Source organism: Oncorhynchus masou, unplaced genomic scaffold (assembly GCF_036934945.1).
Source record: "Oncorhynchus masou masou isolate Uvic2021 unplaced genomic scaffold, UVic_Omas_1.1 unplaced_scaffold_623, whole genome shotgun sequence".
Classification (NCBI taxonomy): domain Eukaryota; kingdom Metazoa; phylum Chordata; class Actinopteri; order Salmoniformes; family Salmonidae; genus Oncorhynchus; species Oncorhynchus masou.
The window spans coordinates 116,785-138,074 of NW_027012660.1; the positions used below are offsets into that span (position 1 = coordinate 116,785).

Here is a 21,290-nt window from a genome sequence, read left to right on the forward strand (position 1 = left end):
TATAGAGATACAGTATAGAGGTACAGTATAGAGGAGGTACAGTATAGAGGAGGTACATTATATAGATACAGTATAGAGGTACAGTATAGAGGTACAGTATAGAGGTACAGTATTGAGGTACAGTATAGAGGAGATACAGTATAGAGGTACAGTATAGAGGAGATACAGTATAGAGGTACAGTATAGAGGAGATATAGTATAGAGGTACAGTATAGAGGTACAGTATATAGGTACTGTACCATTGGTGCAGTGTTCCCTGGTTATAGTCTATAGCTCATACCATTGGTACAGTGTCCCCTGGTTATAGTCTATACCTCATAACATTGGTACAGTGTTCCCTGGTTATAGTCTATACCTCATACCATTGGTACAGTGTTCCCTGGTTATAGTCTATACCTCATACCATTGGTACAGTGTTCCCTGGTTATAGTCTATACCTCATACCATTGGTACAGTGTTCCCTGGTTAGAGTCTATAGCTCATACCATTGGTACAGTGTTCCCTGGTTATAGTCTATACCTCATACCATTAGTACAGTGTTCCCTGGTTATAGTCTATACCTCATACCATTGGTACAGTGTTCCCTGGTTATAGTCTATACCTCATACCATTGGTACAGTGTTCCCTGGTTATAGTCTATACCTCATACCATTGGTACAGTGTTCCCTGGTTGTAGTCTATACCTCATACCATTGGTACAGTGTTCCCTGGTTATAGTCTATACCTCATACCATTGGTAGTGTTCCCTGGTTATAGTCTATACCTCATACCATTGGTAGTGTTCCCTGGTTATAGTCTATACCTCATACCATTGGTACAGTGTTCCCTGGTTATAGTCTATACCTCATATCATTGGTACTGTGTTCCCTGGTTATAGTCTATACCTCATACCATTGGTACAGTGTTCCCTGGTTATAGTCTATACCTCATACCATTGGTACAGTGTTCCATGGTTATAGTCTATACCTCATACCATTGGTACAGTGTTCCCTGGTTGTAGTCTATACCTCATACCATTGGTACAGTGTTCCCTGGTTATAGTCTATACCTCATACCATTGGTACTGTGTTCCCTGGTTATAGTCTATACCTCATACCATTGGTACAGTGTTCCCTGGTTATAGTCTATACCTCATACCATTGGTACAGTGTTCCCTGGTTATAGTCTATACCTCATACCATTGGTACAGTGTGCCCAAACAGTTTGATGTAAGAAATACGGTACTAAACTAGGTTTGAGATGATAAATGAAGCTGAACGTCTGGAGTTATTTAAAGACTACAGCCAGGAGAACAGACAGGTACACTTTAAATGTGAACCAAGCTCACATGTAGCTGTTTGGTAGTGAACAAGAGATGTGTACTGTATGGTGCAGTAGCAAGCTCATGGTTATGTTTGGTTGATTAAATTATGGTAATCATCCCATTGAAACAATATGCAGATAACAAGACTGCAGAGGAACTCTCTGATGTCCCCCACCGTGGGGCTCCTCTTGGTTCAATAGGAATCCTAGTTTATTCCTCTCTGATGACCTCCACCGTGGGGCTCCTCCTGGTTCAATAGGAATCCTAGTTTATTCCTCTCTGATGTCCTCCACCGTGGGGCTCCTCCTGGTTCAATAGGAATCCTAGTTTATTCCTCTCTGATGACCTCCACCGTGGGGCTCCTCCTGGTTCAATAGGAATCCTAGTTTATTCCTCTCTGATGTCCCCCACCGTGGGGCTCCTCCTGGTTCAATAGGAATCCTAGTTTATTCCTCTCTGATGACCTCCACCGTGGGGCTCCTCCTGGTTCAATAGGAATCCTAGTTTATTCCTCTCTGATGTCCCCCACCGTGGGGCTCCTCCTGGTTCAATAGGAATCCTAGTTTATTCTCTCTGATGTCCTCCACCGTGGGGCTCCTCCTGGTTCAATAGGAATCCTAGTTTATTCCTCTCTGATGACCTCCACCGTGGGGCTCCTCCTGGTTCAATAGGAATCCTAGTTTATTCCTCTCTGATGTCCTCCACCGTGGGGCTCCTCCTGGTTCAATAGGAATCCTAGTTTATTCCTCTCTGATGACCTCCACCGTGGGGCTCCTCCTGGTTCAATAGGAATCCTAGTTTATTCCTCTCTGATGACCTCCACCATGGGGCTCCTCCTGGTTCAATAGGAATCCTAGTTTATTCCTAACAGTTAAGAACGTTCTGCTGTCCTCCTTACTGATCCTATCCATTATCCAATCAGACCTTTCTAACCCTCTCCCCTGCCTCCTCTTCCCTCTGACAGTGTGAAGTCCTGAGCCAGACCTTTCTAACCCTCTCCCCCTGCCTCCTCTTCCCTCTGACAGCGTGAAGTCCTGAGCCAGACCTTTCTAACCCTCTCCCCCTGCCTCCTCTTCCCTCTGACAGCATGAAGTCCTGAGCCAGACCTTTCTAACCCTCTCCCCCTGCCTCCTCTTCCCTCTGACAGCGTGAAGTCCTGAGCCAGACCTTTCTAACCCTCTCCCCCTGCCTCCTCTTCCCTCTGACAGTGTGAAGTCCTGAGCCAGACCTTTCTAACCCTCTCCCCCTGTCTCCTCTTCCTCTGACAGCGTGAAGTCCTGAGCCAGACCTTTCTAACCCTCTCCCCCTGCCTCCTCTTCCCTCTGACAGCGTGAAGTCCTGAGCCAGACCTTTCTAACCCTCTCCCCCCGCCTCCTCTTCCCTCTGACAGCATGACGTCCTGAGCCAGACCTTTCTAACCCTCTCCCTCCTCTTCCCTCTGACAGCGTGACGTCCTGAGCCAGACCTTTCTAACCCTCTCCCCCTGCCTCCTCTTCCCTCTGACAGTGTGAAGTCCTGAGCCAGACCTTTCTAACCCTCTCCCCCTGCCTCCTCTTCTCTCTGACAGCATGAAGTCCTGAGCCAGACCTTTCTAACCCCTCTCCCCTGCCTCCTCTTCCCTCTGACAGCGTGACGTCCTGAGCCAGACCTTTCTAACCCTCTCCCCTGCCTCCTCTTCCCTCTGACAGCGTGAAGTCCTGAGCCAGATCTTTCTATCCCTCTCCCCCTGCCTCCTCTTCCCTCTGACAGCATGAAGTCCTGAGCCAGACCTTTCTAACCCTCTCCCCTGCCTCCTCTTCCCTCTGACAGCGTGAAGTCCTGAGCCAGACCTTTCTAACCCTCTCCCCCTGCCTCCTCTTCCCTCTGACAGCGTGATGTCCTGAGCCAGACCTTTCTAACCCTCTCCCCCTGCCTTCTCTTCCTCTGACAGCGTGAAGTCCTGAGCCAGACCTTTCTAACCCTCTCCCCTGCCTCCCTCTTCCCTCTGACAGCGTGATGTCCTGAGCCAGACCTTTCTAACCCTCTCCCCCTGCCTTCTCTTCCTCTGACAGCGTGAAGTCCTGAGCCAGACCTTTCTAACCCTCTCCCCTGTCTCCTCTTCCTCTGACAGCATGAAGTCCTGAGCCAGACCTTTCTAACCCTCTCCCCTGCCTCCTCTTCCCTCTGACAGCGTGAAGTCCTGAGCCAGACCTTTCTAACCCTCTCCCCCTGCCTCCTCTTCCCTCTGACAGCGTGAAGTCCTGAGCCAGACCTTTCTAACCCTCTCCCCTGCCTCCTCTTCCCTCTGACAGCGTGAAGTCCTGAGCCAGACCTTTCTAACCCTCTCCCCCTGCCTCCTCTTCCCTCTGACAGCATGAAGTCCTGAGCCAGACCTTTCTAACCCTCTCCCCTGCCTCCTCTTCCCTCTGACAGCGTGAAGTCCTGAGCCAGACCTTTCTAACCCTCTCCCCTGCCTCCTCTTCCCTCTGACAGCGTGATGTCCTGAGCCAGACCTTTCTAACCCTCTCCCCTGCCTTCTCTTCCCTCTGACAGCGTGAAGTCCTGAGCCAGACCTTTCTAACCCTCTCCCCCTGCCTCCTCTTCCCTCTGACAGCGTGATGTCCTGAGCCAGACCTTTCTAACCCTCTCCCCCTGCCTTCTCTTCCCTCTGACAGCGTGAAGTCCTGAGCCAGACCTTTCTAACCCTCTCCCCCTGTCTCCTCTTCCTCTGACAGCATGAAGTCCTGAGCCAGACCTTTCTAACCCTCTCCCCTGCCTCCTCTTCCCTCTGACAGCGTGAAGTCCTGAGCCAGACCTTTCTAACCCTCTCCCCCTGCCTCCTCTTCCCTCTGACAGCATGAAGTCCTGAGCCAGACCTTTCTAACCCTCTCCCCCTGCCTCCTCTTCCCTCTGACAGCGTGAAGTCCTGATCCAGACCTTTCTAACCCTCTCCCCCTGCCTCCTCTTCCCTCTGACAGCGTGAAGTCCTGAGCCAGACCTTTCTAACTCTCTCCCCCTGCCTCCTCTTCCCTCTGACAGCGTGAAGTCCTGAGCCAGACCTTTCTAACCGTCTCCCCCTGCCTCCTCTTCCCTCTGACAGCGTGAAGTCCTGAGCCAGACCTTTCTAACCCTCTCCCTCTGCCTCATCTTCCCTCTGACAGTGTGAAGTCCTGAGCCAGACCTTTCTAACCCTCTCCCCTGTCTCCTCTTCCCTCTGACAGCGTGAAGTCCTGAGCCAGACCTTTCTTACCCTCTCCCCCTGCCTCCTCTTCCCTCTGACAGCGTGAAGTCCTGAGCCAGACCTTTCTAACCTCTCCCCCTGCCTCCTCTTCCCTCTGACAGCGTGAAGTCCTGAGCCAGACCTTTCTAACCCTCTCCCCTGCCTCCTCTTCCCTCTGACAGCATGTAGTCCTGAGCCAGACCTTTCTAACCCTCTCCCTGCCTCCTCTTCCCTCTGACAGTGTGAAGTCCTGAGCCAGACCTTTCTAACCCTCTCCCCCTGCCTCCTCTTCCCTCTGACAGCGTGAAGTCCTGAGCCAGACCTTTCTAACCTCTCCCCCTGCCTCCTCTTCCCTCTGACAGTGTGAAGTCCTGAGCCAGACCTTTCTAACCCTCTCCCCTGCCTCCTCTTCCTCTGACAGCGTGAAGTCCTGAGCCAGACCTTTCTAACCCTCTCCCCCTGCCTCCTCTTCTTTCTGACAGCATGAAGTCCTGAGCCAGACCTTTCTAACTAACCCTCTCCCCTGCCTCCTCTTCCCTCTGACAGTGTGAAGTCCTGAGCCAGACCTTTCTAACCCTCTCCCCTGCCTCCTCTTCCTCTGACAGCGTGAAGTCCTGAGCCAGACCTTTCTAACCCTCTCCCCCTGCCTCCTCTTCCCTCTGACAGCATGAAGTCCTGAGCCAGACCTTTCTAACCTTCTCCCTCTGCCTCATCTTCCCTCTGACAGCATGAAGTCCTGAGCCAGACCTTTCTATCCCTCTCCCCCTGCCTCCTCTTCCCTCTGACAGCGTGAAGTCCTGAGCCAGACCTTTCTAACCCTCTCCCCCTGTCTCCTCTTCCCTCTGACAGCGTGAAGTCTTGAGCCAGACCTTTCTAACCCTCTCCCCCTGCCTCCTCTTCCCTCTGACAGCGTGACGTCCAGAGCCAGACCTTTCTAACCCTCTCCCCCCGCCTCCTCTTCCCTCTGACAGCGTGAAGTCAGCCAGACCTTTCTAACCCTCTCCCCCTGCCTCCTCTTCCCTCTGACAGCATGAAGTCCTGAGCCAGACCTTTCTAACCCTCTCCCCCTGCCTCCTCTTCCCTCTGACTGACAGCGTGAAGTCCTGAGCCAGACCTTTCTAACCCTCTCCCTCTGCCTCCTCTTCTCTCTGACTGACAGCGTGACGTCCTGAGCCAGACCTTTCTAACCCTCTCCCCCTGCCTCCTCTTCCCTCTGACAGCATGAAGTCCTGAGCCAGACCTTTCTAACCCTCTCCCCCTGCCTCCTCTTCCCTCTGACAGCGTGAAGTCCTGAGCCAGACCTTTCTAACCCTCTCCCTCTGCCTCATCTTCCCTCTGACAGCGTGAAGTCCTGAGCCAGACCTTTCTAACCCTCTCCCCTGCCTCCTCTTCCCTCTGACAGCGTGAAGTCCTGAGCCAGACCTTTCTAACCCTCTCCCCCTGCCTCCTCTTCCTCTGACAGCATGAAGTCCTGAGCCAGACCTTTCTAACCTCTCCCCTGCCTCCTCTTCCCTCTGACAGCGTGAAGTCCTGAGCCAGACCTTTCTAACCCTCTCCCCCTGCCTCCTCTTCCCTCTGACAGCGTGAAGTCCTGAGCCAGACCTTTCTAACCCTCTCCCCCTGCCTCCTCTTCCCTCTGACAGCATGAAGTCCTGAGCCAGACCTTTCTAACCCTCTCCCCTGCCTCCTCTTCCCTCTGACAGCATGAAGTCCTGAGCCAGACCTTTCTAACCTCTCCCCCTGCCTCCTCTTCCCTCTGACAGCGTGAAGTCCTGAGCCAGACCTTTCTAACCCTCTCCCCTGCCTCCTCTTCCCTCTGACAGCATGAAGTCCTGAGCCAGACCTTTCTAACCCTCTCCCCGTGCCTCCTCTTCCCTCTGACAGCGTGACGTCCTGAGCCAGACCTTTCTAACCCTCTCCCCCTGCCTCCTCTTCCCTCTGACAGCGTGAAGTCCTGAGCCAGACCTTTCTAACCCTCTCCCCCTGCCTCCTCTTCCTCTGACAGCATGAAGTCCTGAGCCAGACCTTTCTAACCCTCTCCCCTGCCTCCTCTTCCCTCTGACAGCATGAAGTCCTGAGCCAGACCTTTCTAACCCTCTCCCCCTGCCTCCTCTTCCCTCTGACAGCATGAAGTCCTGAGCCAGACCTTTCTAACCCTCTCCCCTGCCTCCTCTTCCCTCTGACAGCGTGAAGTCCTGAGCCAGACCTTTCTAACCCTCTCCCCCTGCCTCCTCTTCCCTCTGACAGTGTGAAGTCCTGAGCCAGACCTTTCTAACCCTCTCCCCCTGCCTCCTCTTCCCTAGGTGGTGCAGTACCTGGCTGGCTGTGGTCTCCAGAGCTGCTCCATGCTCGTGTCTAAAGGATACCCTGACATCGGCTGGAACCCCGTCGAAGGAGAGAGATACCTCGACTTCCTCCGTTTTGCAGTGTTCTGCAACGGTACATTTCATACCTGTGGCAATGGCCGATAAACCTTCATTTCATTATAACATGTGACTGTGGTTGGTAGATGATCTTGGTTATTTTCATATAATCCATTTCATGATAACATTTGACTGTGGTTGGTAGATGATCTTGGTTATTTTCATGTAATCCTTCATTTCATTATAACATGTGACTGTGGTTGGTAGATGATCTTGGTTATTTTCATGTAATTCTTCATTTCATGATAACATTTGACTGTGGTTGGTAGATGATCTTGGTTATTTTCATATAATCCATTTCATTATAACATGTGACTGTGGTTGGTAGATGGTCTTGGTTATTTTCATGTAATCCTTAATTTCATGATAACATTTGACTGTGGTTGGTAGATGATCTTGGTTATTTTCATGTAATCCTTAATTTCATGATAACATTTGACTGTGGTTGGTAGATGGTCTTGGTTATTTTCATGTAATCCTTAATTTCATGATAACATTTGACTGTGGTTGATAGATGGTCTTGGTTATTTTCATTGTAGTTATGAATGATGTCATTATTTACCTGTCGTCCTATCAGGTGAGAGTGTGGAGGAGAACGCTAACGTGGTGGTGAGGCTGCTGATTCGTCGGCCCGAGTGCTTTGGCCCCGCCCTCCGCGGAGAGGGGGGGAATGGTCTCCTGGCAGCCATGATGGAAGCCATCAAGATATCAGAGGACCCCTGTAGAGACGGGCCCTCCCCTACCTCAGAGGCCAGCAGGACACTGTAGGTACCCCTGTAGAGACGGGCCCTCCCCTACCTCAGAGGCCAGCAGGACACTGTAGATACCCCTGTAGAGACGGGCCCTCCCCTACCTCAGAGTCCAGCAGGACACTGTAGGTACCCCTGTAGAGACGGGCCCTCCCCTACCTCAGAGGCCAGCAGGACACTGTAGGTACCCCTGTAGAGACGGGCCCTCCCCTACCTCAGAGGCCAGCAGGACACTGTAGGTACCCCTGACATAGCAGGACACTGTAGATACCCCTGACATAGGACACTGTAGGTACCCCTGACATAGCAGGACACTGTAGGTACCCCTGACATAGCAGAACACTGTAGGTACCCCTGACATAGCAGGACACTGTAGGTACCCCTGACATAGCAGGACACTGTAGGTACCCCTGTCATAGCAGGACACTGTAGGTACCCCTGTCATAGCAGGACACTGTAGGTACCCCTGACATAGGACACTGTAGGTACCCCTGACATAGCAGGACACTGTAGGTACCCCTGACATAGCAGGACACTGTAGGTACCCCTGACATAGGACACTGTAGGTACCCCTGACATAGCAGGACACTGTAGGTACCCCTGACATAGCAGGACACTGTAGGTACCCCTGACATAGCAGGACACTGTAGGTACCCCTGTCATAGCAGGACACTGTAGGTACCCCTGACATAGCAGGACACTGTAGATACCCCTGACATAGCAGGACACTGTAGGTACCCCTGCCATAGCAGGACACTGTAGGTACTCCTGACATAGCAGGACACTGTAGGTACCCCTGTCATAGCAGGACACTGTAGATACCCCTGACATAGCAGGACACTGTAGATACCCCTGACATAGCAGGACACTGTAGGTACTCCTGACATAGCAGGACACTGTAGGTACCCCTGTCATAGCAGGACACTGTAGGTACCCCTGCCATAGCAGGACACTGTAGGTACCCCTGACATAGCAGGACACTGTAGATACCCCTGACATAGGACACTGTAGGTACCCCTGACATAGCAGGACACTGTAGGTACCCCTGACATAGCAGGACACTGTAGGTACCCCTGTCATAGCAGGACACTGTAGGTACCCCTGACATAGGACACTGTAGGTACCCCTGACATAGCAGGACACTGTAGGTACCCCTGACATAGCAGGACACTGTAGGTACCCCTGTCATAGCAGGACACTGTAGGTACTCCTGTCATAGCAGGACACTGTAGGTACCCCTGACATAGCAGGACACTGTAGATACCCCTGACATAGGACACTGTAGGTACCCCTGACATAGCAGGACACTGTAGGTACCCCTGTCATAGCAGGACACTGTAGGTACCCCTGTCATAGCAGGACACTGTAGATACCCCTGACATAGCAGGACACTGTAGGTACCCCTGTCATAGCAGGACACTGTAGGTACCCCTGACATAGCAGGACACTGTAGGTACCCTGACATAGCAGGACACTGTAGGTACCCCTGACATAGCAGGACACTGTAGGTACCCCTGACATAGCAGGACACTGTAGGTACCCCTGACATAGCAGGACACTGTAGGTACCCCTGACATAGGACACTGTAGGTACCCCTGTCATAGCAGGACACTGTAGGTACCCCTGACATAGCAGGACACTGTAGATACCCCTGACATAGCAGGACACTGTTGGTACCCCTGACATAGCAGGACACTGTAGCAGGACAGGTACCCCTGACATAGGACACTGTAGGTACCCCTGACATAGCAGGACACTGTAGGTACCCCTGTCATAGGACACTGTAGGTACCCCTGTCATAGATGCCCCTGACAGGACACTGTAGATACCCCTGACATAGGACACTGTAGGTACCCCTGACATAGCAGGACACTGTAGGTGCCCCTGACATAGCAGGACACTGTAGATACCCCTGACATAGGACACTGTAGGTACACCCTGACATAGGACACTGTAGGTACCCCTGTCATAGCAGACACTGTAGGTACCCTGACATAGCAGGACACTGTAGGTACCCCTGACATAGCAGGACACTGTAGGTACCCCTGAACATAGCATAGGACACTGTAGGTACCCCTGACATAGCAGGACACTGTAGGTACCCCTGACATAGCAGGACACTGTAGGTACCCCTGACATAGCAGGACACTGTAGGTACCCCTGACATAGCAGGACACTGTAGGTACCCCTGACATAGCAGGTACCCCTGACATAGCAGGACACTGTAGGTACCCCTGACATAGCAGGACACTGTAGGTACCCCTGTCATAGCAGGACACTGTAGGTACCCCTGACACATAGACATAGGACACTGTAGGTACCCCTGACATAGCAGGACACTGTAGATACCCCTGACATAGGACACTGTAGGTACCCCTGACATAGCAGGACACTGTAGGTACCCCTGACATAGCAGGACACTGTAGGTACCCCTGACATAGCAGGACACTGTAGGTACCCCTGACATAGCAGGACACTGTAGGTACCCCTGACATAGGACACTGTAGGTACTCCTGACATAGCAGGACACTGTAGGTTCCATTGAACTGGGCTCTAACCCTAACACTGTAGGGACGGGTTCTTCTCCTACCTCTGTAGTACCTCTCTCTGTCCCGTTCTCTCTCACCTTCTCGCTCTCTCCCTTTCTCCTCCCCCTCCAACTCCAAATCCATCCCTACCCCCCCTCGTTCTCTGCCGTCCACTCTCCCTCCCTCTGGACTCTCTCCTGCCTCCCCCGTGCCAGAGTATGTCCTCATTACTCCTCAGTGTTCCTGTTCTGTCTGGCCATGCTGCCAGGCGTTCTATAAAAGTCCCTTAGATAGTCTGCCCTACTCCTATCAGGCATCAGACTCAGAAACAATGACCCAACACACCTCCAGGCTGTGTAAGGGCTGTTTGACCAAGAAGGAGAGTGATGGAGTGCTGCATCAGATGACCTGGCCTCCACAATCAACCGACATCAACCCAATTGAGATGGTTTGGGATGAGTTGGACCGGAGAGGGAAGGAAAATCAGCCAACAAGTGCTCAGCATATGTGGGAACTCCTTCAAGACTGTTGGAAAATAATTCCTCATGAAGCTGGTTGAGAGAACGCCAGGAGTGTGCAAAGCTGTCATTAATGCAAAATAAAACATATTTTGATTTGTTTAACACTTTTTTGGTTACTACATGATTCCATATGTGTTATTTCATGGTTTTGATGTCTTCACTATTATTCTACAATGTAGAGAATAGTAAATATAAAGAAAACCCTGGAATGAGTAGGTGTGTCCAAACATTTGACTTATACTGTGTGTGTGTGTGTGTGTGTGTGTGTGTGTGTGTGTGTGTGTGTGTGTCCTCACAGTGAGGTGTTATTGGAGGATGAGGAAGACGACACTATTCACATGGGAAACGCTATAATGACCTTCTACGCAGCCCTCATAGACCTGCTGGGGCGCTGTGCCCCTGAGATGCACGTGAGTCACACACACACACACACACACACAGACACACACACACAGAGAGACCTGCTGGGGCGCTGCGCCCCTGGGATGCACATGAGTCAAAGAAAGAGGGGGAGTCAATGCCTTAGACAGACAGACTGACTGACTGATTGACTGACAAACGGACAGGCAATCTTAGAACCAATAGGGTGAGAATAGGGTTGACCTAATTGAGACAGGGACACTGTAAGAGGCAATAGGGTGCTATTTGAGACAGGGACACTGTAAGAGCCAATAGGGTGCTATTTGAGGCAGGGACACTGTAAGAGCCAATAGGGTGCTATTTGAGACCGGGACACTGTAAGAGCCAATAGGGTGCTATTTGAGGCAGGGACACTGTAAGAGCCAATAGGGTGCTATTTGAGGCAGGGACACTGTAAGAGCCAATAGGGTGCTATTTGAGGCAGGGACACTGTAAGAGCCACTAGATTTGAGGCAGGGACACTGTAAGAGCCAAAGAGTGCCAGGAACACTGTAAGAGCCAATAGGGTGCTATTTGAGGCAGGGACACTGTAAGAGCCAATAGAGTGCTATTTGAGGCAGGAACACTGTAAGAGCCAATAGGGTGCTATTTGAGGCAGGGACACTGTAAGAGCCAATAGAGTGCTATTTGAGGCAGGGACACTTTTAGAACCAGGGTCATGCTAGAGTGATGGTAGACTGGTTAAATTATATTATATAAAAGGTTAAATTACACTTTAATAAAAATAGTCTCTAACCCTCATTTCGTTTCAACATTTCATCGTTGGTTTTCACCTCATTTCCTGTTTTTCAAATCTTCTGCCAGCCGTTTAGCCATGGTGGTGTTCTATATAGGGAATAGGGCTCTGGTCAACAGTAGTGTTCTATATAGGGAATAGGGCTCTGGTCAACAGTAGTGTTCTATATAGGGAATAGGGCCCTGGTCAACAGTAGTGTTCTGTATAGAGAATAGGGCCCTGGTCAACAGTAGTGTTCTATATAGGGAATAGGGCCCTGGTCAACAGTAGTGTTCTATATAGGGAATAGGGCTCTGGTCAACAGTAGTGTTCTATATAGGGAATAGGGTCCTGGTCAACAGTAGTGTTCTATATAGGGAATAGGGCTCTGGTCAACAGTAGTGTTCTATATAGGGAATAGGGCCCTGGTCAACAGTAGTGTTCTATATAGGGAATAGGGCTCTGGTCAACAGTAGTGTTCTATATAGGGAATAGGGCTCTGGTCAACAGTAGTGTTCTATATAGGGAATAGGGCTCTGGTCAACAGTAGTGTTCTATATAGGGAATAGGGCTCTGGTCAACAGTAGTGTTCTATATAGGGATTAGGGCCCTGGTCAACAGTAGTGTTCTATATAGGGAATAGGGCTCTGGTCAACAGTAGTGTTCTATATAGGGAATAGGGCTCTGGTCAACAGTAGTGTTCTATATAGGGAATAGGGCTCTGGTCAACAGTAGTGTTCTATATAGGGAATAGGGCCCTGGTCAACAGTAGTGTTCTGTATAGAGAATAGGGCCCTGGTCAACAGTAGTGTTCTATATAGGGAATAGGGCTCTGGTCAACAGTAGTGTTCTATATAGGGAATAGGGCTCTGGTCAACAGTAGTGTTCTCAACAGTAGTATAGGAATAGGGCCCTGGTCAACAGTAGTGTTCTATATAGGGAATAGGGCTCTGGTCAACAGTAGTGTTCTATATAGGGAATAGGGCCCTGGTCAACAGTAGTGTTCTATATAGAGAATAGGGCCCTGGTCAACAGTAGTGTTCTATATAGAGAATAGGGCCCTGGTCAACAGTAGTGTTCTATATAGAGAATAGGGCTCTGGTCAACAGTAGTGTTCTATATAGGGAATAGGGCTCTGGTCAAAGTAGTGTTCTATATAGGGAATAGGGCTCTGGTCTAAAGTAGTGTTCTATATAGGGAATAGGGCTCTGGTCAACAGTAGTGTTCTATATAGGGAATAGGGCTCTGGTCAACAGTAGTGTTCTATATAGGGAATAGGGCTCTGGTCAACAGTAGTGTTCTATATAGGGAATAGGGCTCTGGTCAACAGTAGTGTTCTATATAGGGAATAGGGCTCTGGTCAACAGTAGTGTTCTATATAGGGAATAGGGCTCTGGTCAACAGTAGTGTTCTATATAGGGAATAGGGCTCTGGTCAACAGTAGTGTTCTATATAGGGAATAGGGCCCTGGTCAACAGTAGTGTTCTATATAGGCTCTGGTCAACAGTAGTGTTCTATATAGGGGAATAGGGCTCTAGGGGTCAACAGTAGTGTTCTATATAGGGAATAGGGCTCTGGTCAACAGTAGTGTTCTATATAGGGAATAGGGCTCTGGTCAACAGTAGTGTTCTATATAGGGAATAGGGCTCTGGTCAACAGTAGTGTTCTATATAGGGAATAGGCTCTGGTCAACAGTAGTGTTCTATATAGGGATTAGGGCCCTGGTCAACAGTAGTGTTCTATATAGGGAATAGGGCTCTGGTCAACAGTAGTGTTCTATATAGGGAATAGGGCTCTGGTCAACAGTAGTGTTCTATATAGGGAATAGGGCTCTGGTCAACAGTAGTGTTCTATAGGGAATAGGGCCCTGGTCAACAGTAGTGTTCTGTATAGAGAATAGGCCCTGGTCAACAGTAGTGTTCTATATAGGGAATAGGGCTCTGGTCAACAGTAGTGTTCTATATAGGGAATAGGGCTCTGGTCAACAGTAGTGTTCTATATAGGGAATAGGGCCCTGGTCAACAGTAGTGTTCTGTATAGAGAATAGGGCCCTGGTCAACAGTAGTGTTCTATATAGGGAATAGGGCTCTGGTCAACAGTAGTGTTCTATATAGGGAATAGGGCCCTGGTCAACAGTAGTGTTCTGTATAGAGAATAGGGCCCTGGTCAACAGTAGTGTTCTATATAGAGAATAGGGCTCTGGTCAACAGTAGTGTTCTATATAGGGAATAGGGCTCTGGTCAACAGTAGTGTTCTATATAGGGAATAGGGCTCTGGTCTAAAGTAGTGTTCTATATAGGGAATAGGGCTCTGGTCTAAAGTAGTGTTCTATATAGGGAATAGGGCTCTGGTCAACAGTAGTGTTCTATATAGGGAATAGGGCTCTGGTCAACAGTAGTGTTCTATATAGGGAATAGGGCTCTGGTCAACAGTAGTGTTCTATATAGGGAATAGGGCCCTGGTCAACAGTAGTGTTCTATATAGGGAATAGGGCTCTGGTCAACAGTAGTGTTCTATATAGGGAATAGGGCTCTGGTCAACAGTAGTGTTCTATATAGGGAATAGGGCTCTGGTCAAAAGTAGTGTTCTATATAGGGAATAGGGCCCTGGTCAACAGTAGTGTTCTATATAGGCTCTGGTCAACAGTAGTGTTCTATATAGGGAATAGGGCTCTGGTCAACAGTAGTGTTCTATATAGGGAATAGGGCTCTGGTCAACAGTAGTGTTCTATATAGGGAATAGGGCTCTGGTCAACAGTAGTGTTCTATATAGGGAATAGGGCTCTGGTCAACAGTAGTGTTCTATATAGGGAATAGGGCTCTGGTCAACAGTAGTGTTCTATATAGGGAATAGGCCCTGGTCAACAGTAGTGTTCTATATAGGGAATAGGGCTCTGGTCAACAGTAGTGTTCTATATAGGGAATAGGGCTCTGGTCAACAGTAGTGTTCTATATAGGGAATAGGGTTCTGGTCAACATTAGTGTTCTATATAGGGAATAGGGCTCTGGTCAACAGTAGTGTTCTATATAGGGAATAGGGCTCTGGTCAACAGTAGTGTTCTATATAGGGAATAGGGCTCTGGTCAACAGTAGTGTTCTATATAGGGAATAGGGCTCTGGTCAACAGTAGTGTTCTATATAGGGAATAGGGCTCTGGTCTAAAGTAGTGTTCTATATAGGGAATAGGGCTCTGGTCTACAGTAGTGTTCTATATAGGGAATAGGGCTCCGGTCTAAAGTAGTGTTCTATATAGGGAATAGGGCTCCGGTCTAAAGTAGTGTTCTATATAGGGAATAGGGGGCATTGTTAGTTGTATCTTGTCATTATGACGGACCCCCGTTAGCTGCTACCTCGATCTTCCTGGGGTCCAGACACATTAAGGCTCATCACATTTCGGATGCAGACATTCACTGAGGGGGGGTGTTGTGTGTTCTCCAGCTGATTCATGCTGGGAAGGGTGAGGCCATCAGGATACGAGCCATCCTACGTTCCCTGATCCCCATAGAGGACCTAGAAGGAGTCATCAGCATCCCCTTCCCAATGCCGACTCTGGCCAAAGGTGGGTGGGCTCTCTCCCCACTAAACCTCTGGGGCGTTGCAGGGGTGTAGATATTACCCACGGTTCACCCCAACTGACCTTAAGCCATCCACTACTCTGTTAAACGGACCTAGAACCATCCACTACTCTGTTAAACTAACCTAAAACCATCCACTACTCTGTTAAACTGACCTAGAACCATCCACTACTCTGTTAAACTGACCTAAAACCATCCACTACTCTGTTAAACTGACCTAGAGCCATCCACTACTCTATTAAACCTACCTAGAACCGTCCACTACTCTGTTAAACTGACCTAGAGTCATCCACTTCTCTGTTAAACTGACCTAAAACCATCCACTACTCTGTTAAACTGACCTAGAACCATCCACTACTCTGTTAAACTGACCTAGAACCATCCACTACTCTGTTAAACTGACCTAGAACCATCCACTACTCTGTTAAACTGACCTAGAACCATCCACTACTCTGTTAAACTAACCTAAAACCATCCACTACTCTGTTAAACTGACCTAGAACCATCCACTACTCTGTTAAACTGACCTAAAACCATCCACTACTCTGTTAAACTGACCTAGAGCCATCCACTACTCTATTAAACCTACCTAGAACCGTCCACTACTCTGTTAAACTGACCTAGAGTCATCCACTTCTCTGTTAAACTGACCTAAAACCATCCACTACTCTGTTAAACTGACCTAGAACCATCCACTACTCTGTTAAACTGACCTAGAACCATCCACTACTCTGTTAAACTGACCTAGAACCATCCACTACTCTGTTAAACTGACCTAGAACCATCCACTACTCTGTTAAACTGACCTAAAACCATCCACTACTCTGTTAAACGGACCTAAAACCATCCACTACTCTGTTAAACTGACCTAAAACCATCCACTACTCTGTTAAACTGACCTAGAACCATCCACTACTCTGTTAAACTGACCTAAAACCATCCACTACTCTGTTAAACTGACCTAAAACCATCCACTACTCTGTTAAACTGACCTAGAACCATCCACTACTCTGTTAAACTGACCTAAAACCATCCACTACTCTGTTAAACTGACCTAAAACCATCCACTACTCTGTTAAACTGACCTAGAACCATCCACTACTCTGTTAAACTGACCTAAAACCATCCACTACTCTGTTAAACTGACCTAGAGCCATCCACTACTCTGTTAAACTGACCTAAAACCATCCACTACTCTGTTAAACTGACCTAGAACCATCCACTACTCTGTTAAACTGACCTAAAACCATCCACTACTCTGTTAAACTAAGCTGGAGTCTGACTCTGGTCTGTCTGTTGTGTGTCTAGATGGGTCAGTAGTGGAGTCTGTCTGTTGTGTGTCTAGATGGGTCAGTAGTGGAGTCTGGTCTGTCTGTTGTGTGTCTAGATGGGTCAGTGGTAGAGTCTGACTCTGGTCTGTCTGTTGTGTGTCTAGATGGGTTAGTAGTGGAGTCTGGTCTGTCTGTTGTGTGTCTAGATGGGTCAGTGGTGGATTTTGACTCTGGTCTGTCTGTTGTGTGTCTAGATGGGTCAGTGGTGGAGTCTGGTCTGTCTGTTGTGTGTCTAGATGGGTCAGTGGTAGAGTCTGACTCTGGTCTGTCTGTTGTGTGTCTAGATGGGTCGGTGGTAGAGCCTGATATGTCAGCAGGGTTCTGCCCGGACCACAAGGCAGCCATGGTGCTGTTCCTGGACCGGGTCTATGGGATAGAGGACCAGAACTTCCTGCTTCATCTGCTGGAGGTGGGCTTCCTGCCTGACCTCAGGGCTGCTGCCTCGCTCGACACAGTGAGTCTCTAACCCTGTAGACACAGTGAGTCTCTAACCCTGTAGACACAGTGAGTCTCTAACCTTATAGACACAGTGAGTCTCTAACCCTGTAGACACAGTGAGTCTCTAACCCTGTAGACACAGTGAGTCTCTAACCCTGTAGACACAGTGAGTCTCTAACCCTGTAGACACAGTGAGTCTCTAACCCTGTAGACACAGTGAGTCTCTAACCCTGTAGACACAGTGAGTCTCTAACCCTGTAGACACAGTGAGTCTCTAACCTTATAGACACAGTGAGTCTCTAACCCTGTAGACACAGTGAGTCTCTAACCCTGTAGACACAGTGAGTCTCTAACCCAAACCTTATAGACACAGTGAGTCTCTAACCTTATAGACACAGTGAGTCTCTAACCCAAACCTTATAGACACAGTGAGTCTCTAACCCAAACCTTATAGACACAGTGAGTCTCTAACCCAAACCTTATAGACACAGTGAGTCTCTAACCTTATAGACACAGTGAGTCTCTAACCCAAACCTTATAGACACAGTGAGTCTCTAACCTTATAGACACAGTGAGTCTCTAACCCAAACCTTATAGACACAGTGAGTCTCTAACCCTGTAGACACAGTGGGTCTCTAACCCTGTAGACACAGTGGGTCTCTAACCCTGTAGACACAGTGAGTCTCTAACCCTGTAGACACAGTGAGTCTCTAACCCTGTAGACACAGTGAGTCTCTAACCCAAACCTTATAGACACAGTGAGTCTCTAACCCAAACCTTATAGACACAGTGAGTCTCTAACCCAAACCTTATAGACACAGTGAGTCTCTAACCCAAACCTTATAGACACAGTGAGTCTCTAACCCAAACCTTATAGACACAGTGAGTCTCTAACCTTATAGACACAGTGAGTCTCTAACCCTAACCTTATAGACACAGTGAGTCTCTAACCCAAACCTTATAGACACAGTGAGTCTCTAACCCTAACCTTATAGACACAGTGAGTCTCTAACCCAAACCTTATAGACACAGTGAGTCTCTAACCCAAACCTTATATACACAGTGAGTCTCTAACCCTGTAGACACAGTGAGTCTCTAACCCAAACCTTATAGACACAGTGAGTCTCTAACCCAAACCTTATATACACAGTGAGTCTCTAACCCAAACCTTATAGACACAGTGAGTCTCTAACCCAAACCTTATAGACACAGTGAGTCTCTAACCTTATAGACACAGTGAGTCCCTAACCCAAACCTTATAGACACAGTGAGTCTCTAACCCTGTAGACACAGTGAGTCTCTAACCCAAACCTTATAGACACAGTGAGTCTCTAACCTTATAGACACAGTGAGTCTCTAACCCAAACCTTATAGACACAGTGAGTCTCTAACCCTGTAGACACAGTGAGTCTCTAACCCTGTAGACACAGTGAGTCTCTAACCCTGTAGACACAGTGAGTCTCTAACCCTGTAGACACAGTGAGTCTCTAACCCAAACCTTATAGACACAGTGAGTCTCTAACCCAAACCTTATAGACACAGTGAGTCTCTAACCCAAACCTTATATACACAGTGAGTCTCTAACCCAAACCTTATAGACACAGTGAGTCTCTAACCTTATAGACACAGTGAGTCTCTAACCCAAACCTTATAGACACAGTGAGTCTCTAACCCAAACCTTATAGACACAGTGAGTCTCTAACCTTATAGACACAGTGAGTCTCTAACCCAAACCTTATAGACACAGTGAGTCTCTAACCTTATATACACAGTGAGTCTCTAACCCAAACCTTATAGACACAGTGAGTCTCTAACCCAAACCTTATAGACACAGTGAGTCTCTAACCTTATAGACACAGTGAGTCTCTAACCCAAACCTTATAGACACAGTGAGTCTCTAACCCAAACCTTATATACACAGTGAGTCTCTAACCCTGTAGACACAGTGAGTCTCTAACCCTGTAGACACAGTGAGTCTCTAACCCTGTAGACACAGTGAGTCTCTAACCCAAACCTTATATACACAGTGAGTCTCTAACCCTGTAGACACAGTGAGTCTCTAACCCTGTAGACACAGTGAGTCTCTAACCCTGTAGACACAGTGAGTCTCTAACCCTGTAGACACAGTGAGTCTCTAACCCTGTAGACACAGTGAGTCTCTAACCCAAACCTTATAGACACAGTGAGTCTCTAACCCTGTAGACACAGTGAGTCTCTAACCCTGTAGACACAGTGAGTCTCTAACCCAAACCTTATAGACACAGTGAGTCTCTAACCTTATAGACACAGTGAGTCTCTAACCTTATAGACACAGTGAGTCTCAAACCTTATAGACACAGTGAGTCTCTAACCCAAACCTTATAGACACAGTGAGTCTCTAACCCAAACCTTATAGACACGGTGAGTCTCTAACCCAAACCTTATAGACACAGTGAGTCTCTAACCCAAACCTTATAGACACGGTGAGTCTCTAACCTTATAGACACAGTGAGTCTCTAACCCAAACCTTATAGACACAGTGAGTCTCTAACCCAAACCTTATAGACACAGTGAGTCTCTAACCTTATAGACACAGTGAGTCTCTAACCCTGTAGACACAGTGAGTCTCTAACCCTGTAGACACAGTGAGTCTCTAACCCTGTAGACACAGTGAGTCTCTAACCCAAACCTTATAGACACAGTGAGTCTCTAACCCAAACCTTATAGACACAGTGAGTCTCTAACCCAAACCTTATAGACACAGTGAGTCTCTAACCTTATAGACACAGTGAGTCTCTAACCCAAACCTTATAGACACAGTGAGTCTCTAACCCAAACCTTATAGACACAGTGAGTCTCTAACCCAAACCTTATATACACAGTGAGTCTCTAACCCTGTAGACACAGTGAGTCTCTAACCCAAACCTTATAGACACAGTGAGTCTCTAACCCAAACCTTATAGACACAGTGAGTCTCTAACCCAAACCTTATAGACACAGTGAGTCTCTAACTTATAGACACAGTGAGTCTCTAACCCAAACCTTATAGACACAGTGAGTCTCTAACCTTATAGACACAGTGAGTCTCTAACCCAAACCTTATAGACACAGTGAGTCTCTAACCCAAACCTTATAGACACAGTGAGTCTCTAACCCAAACCTTATAGACACAGTGAGTCTCTAACCCAAACCTTATAGACACAGTGAGTCTCTAACCCAAACCTTATAGACACAGTGAGTCTCTAACCCAAACCTTATAGACACAGTGAGTCTCTAACCCTGTAGACACAGTGAGTCTCTAACCCTGTAGACACGGTGAGTCTCTAACCTTATAGACACAGTGAGTCTCTAACCCTGTAGACACAGTGAGTCTCTAACCCTGTAGACACAGTGAGTCTCTAACCCTGTAGACACAGTGAGTCTCTAACCCAAACCTTATAGACACGGTGAGTCCCTAACCCTGTAGACACAGTGAGTCTCTAACCCTGTAGACACAGTGAGTCTCTAACCCTGTAGACACAGTGAGTCTCTAACCCTGTAGACACAGTGAGTCTCTAACCCTGTAGACACAGTGAGTCTCTAACCTTATAGACACAGTGAGTCTCTAACCCTGTAGACACGGTGAGTCTCTAACCCTGTAGATACAGTGAGTCTCTAACCCTGTAGACACAGTGAGTCTCTAACCCAAACCTTATAGACACAGTGAGTCTCTAACCCTGTAGACACAGTGAGTCTCTAACCCAAACCTTATAGACACGGTGAGTCTCTAACCCTGTAGACACAGTGAGTCTCTAACCCAAACCTTATAGACACAGTGAGTCTCTAACCTTATATACACAGTGAGTCTCTAACCCAAACCTTATAGACACAGTGAGTCTCTAACCCAAACCTTATATACACAGTGAGTCTCTAACCCAAACCTTATAGACACAGTGAATCTCTAACCCAAACCTTATAGACACAGTGAGTCTCTAACCTTATATACACAGTGAGTCTCTAACCCAAACCCTGTAGACACAGTGAGTCTCTAACCCAAACCTTATATACACGGTGAGTCTCTAACCCTGTAGACACAGTGAGTCTCTAACCCAAACCTTATAGACACGGTGA

The 21,290-nt window shown here is 48.2% G+C and overlaps 1 pseudogene; it reads left to right on the top strand.

The window, feature by feature from the left end:
* Positions 1-21,290, top strand: part of LOC135536472 (ryanodine receptor 2-like) — a 317,124-nt pseudogene that overhangs the window by 107,515 nt on the left and 188,319 nt on the right.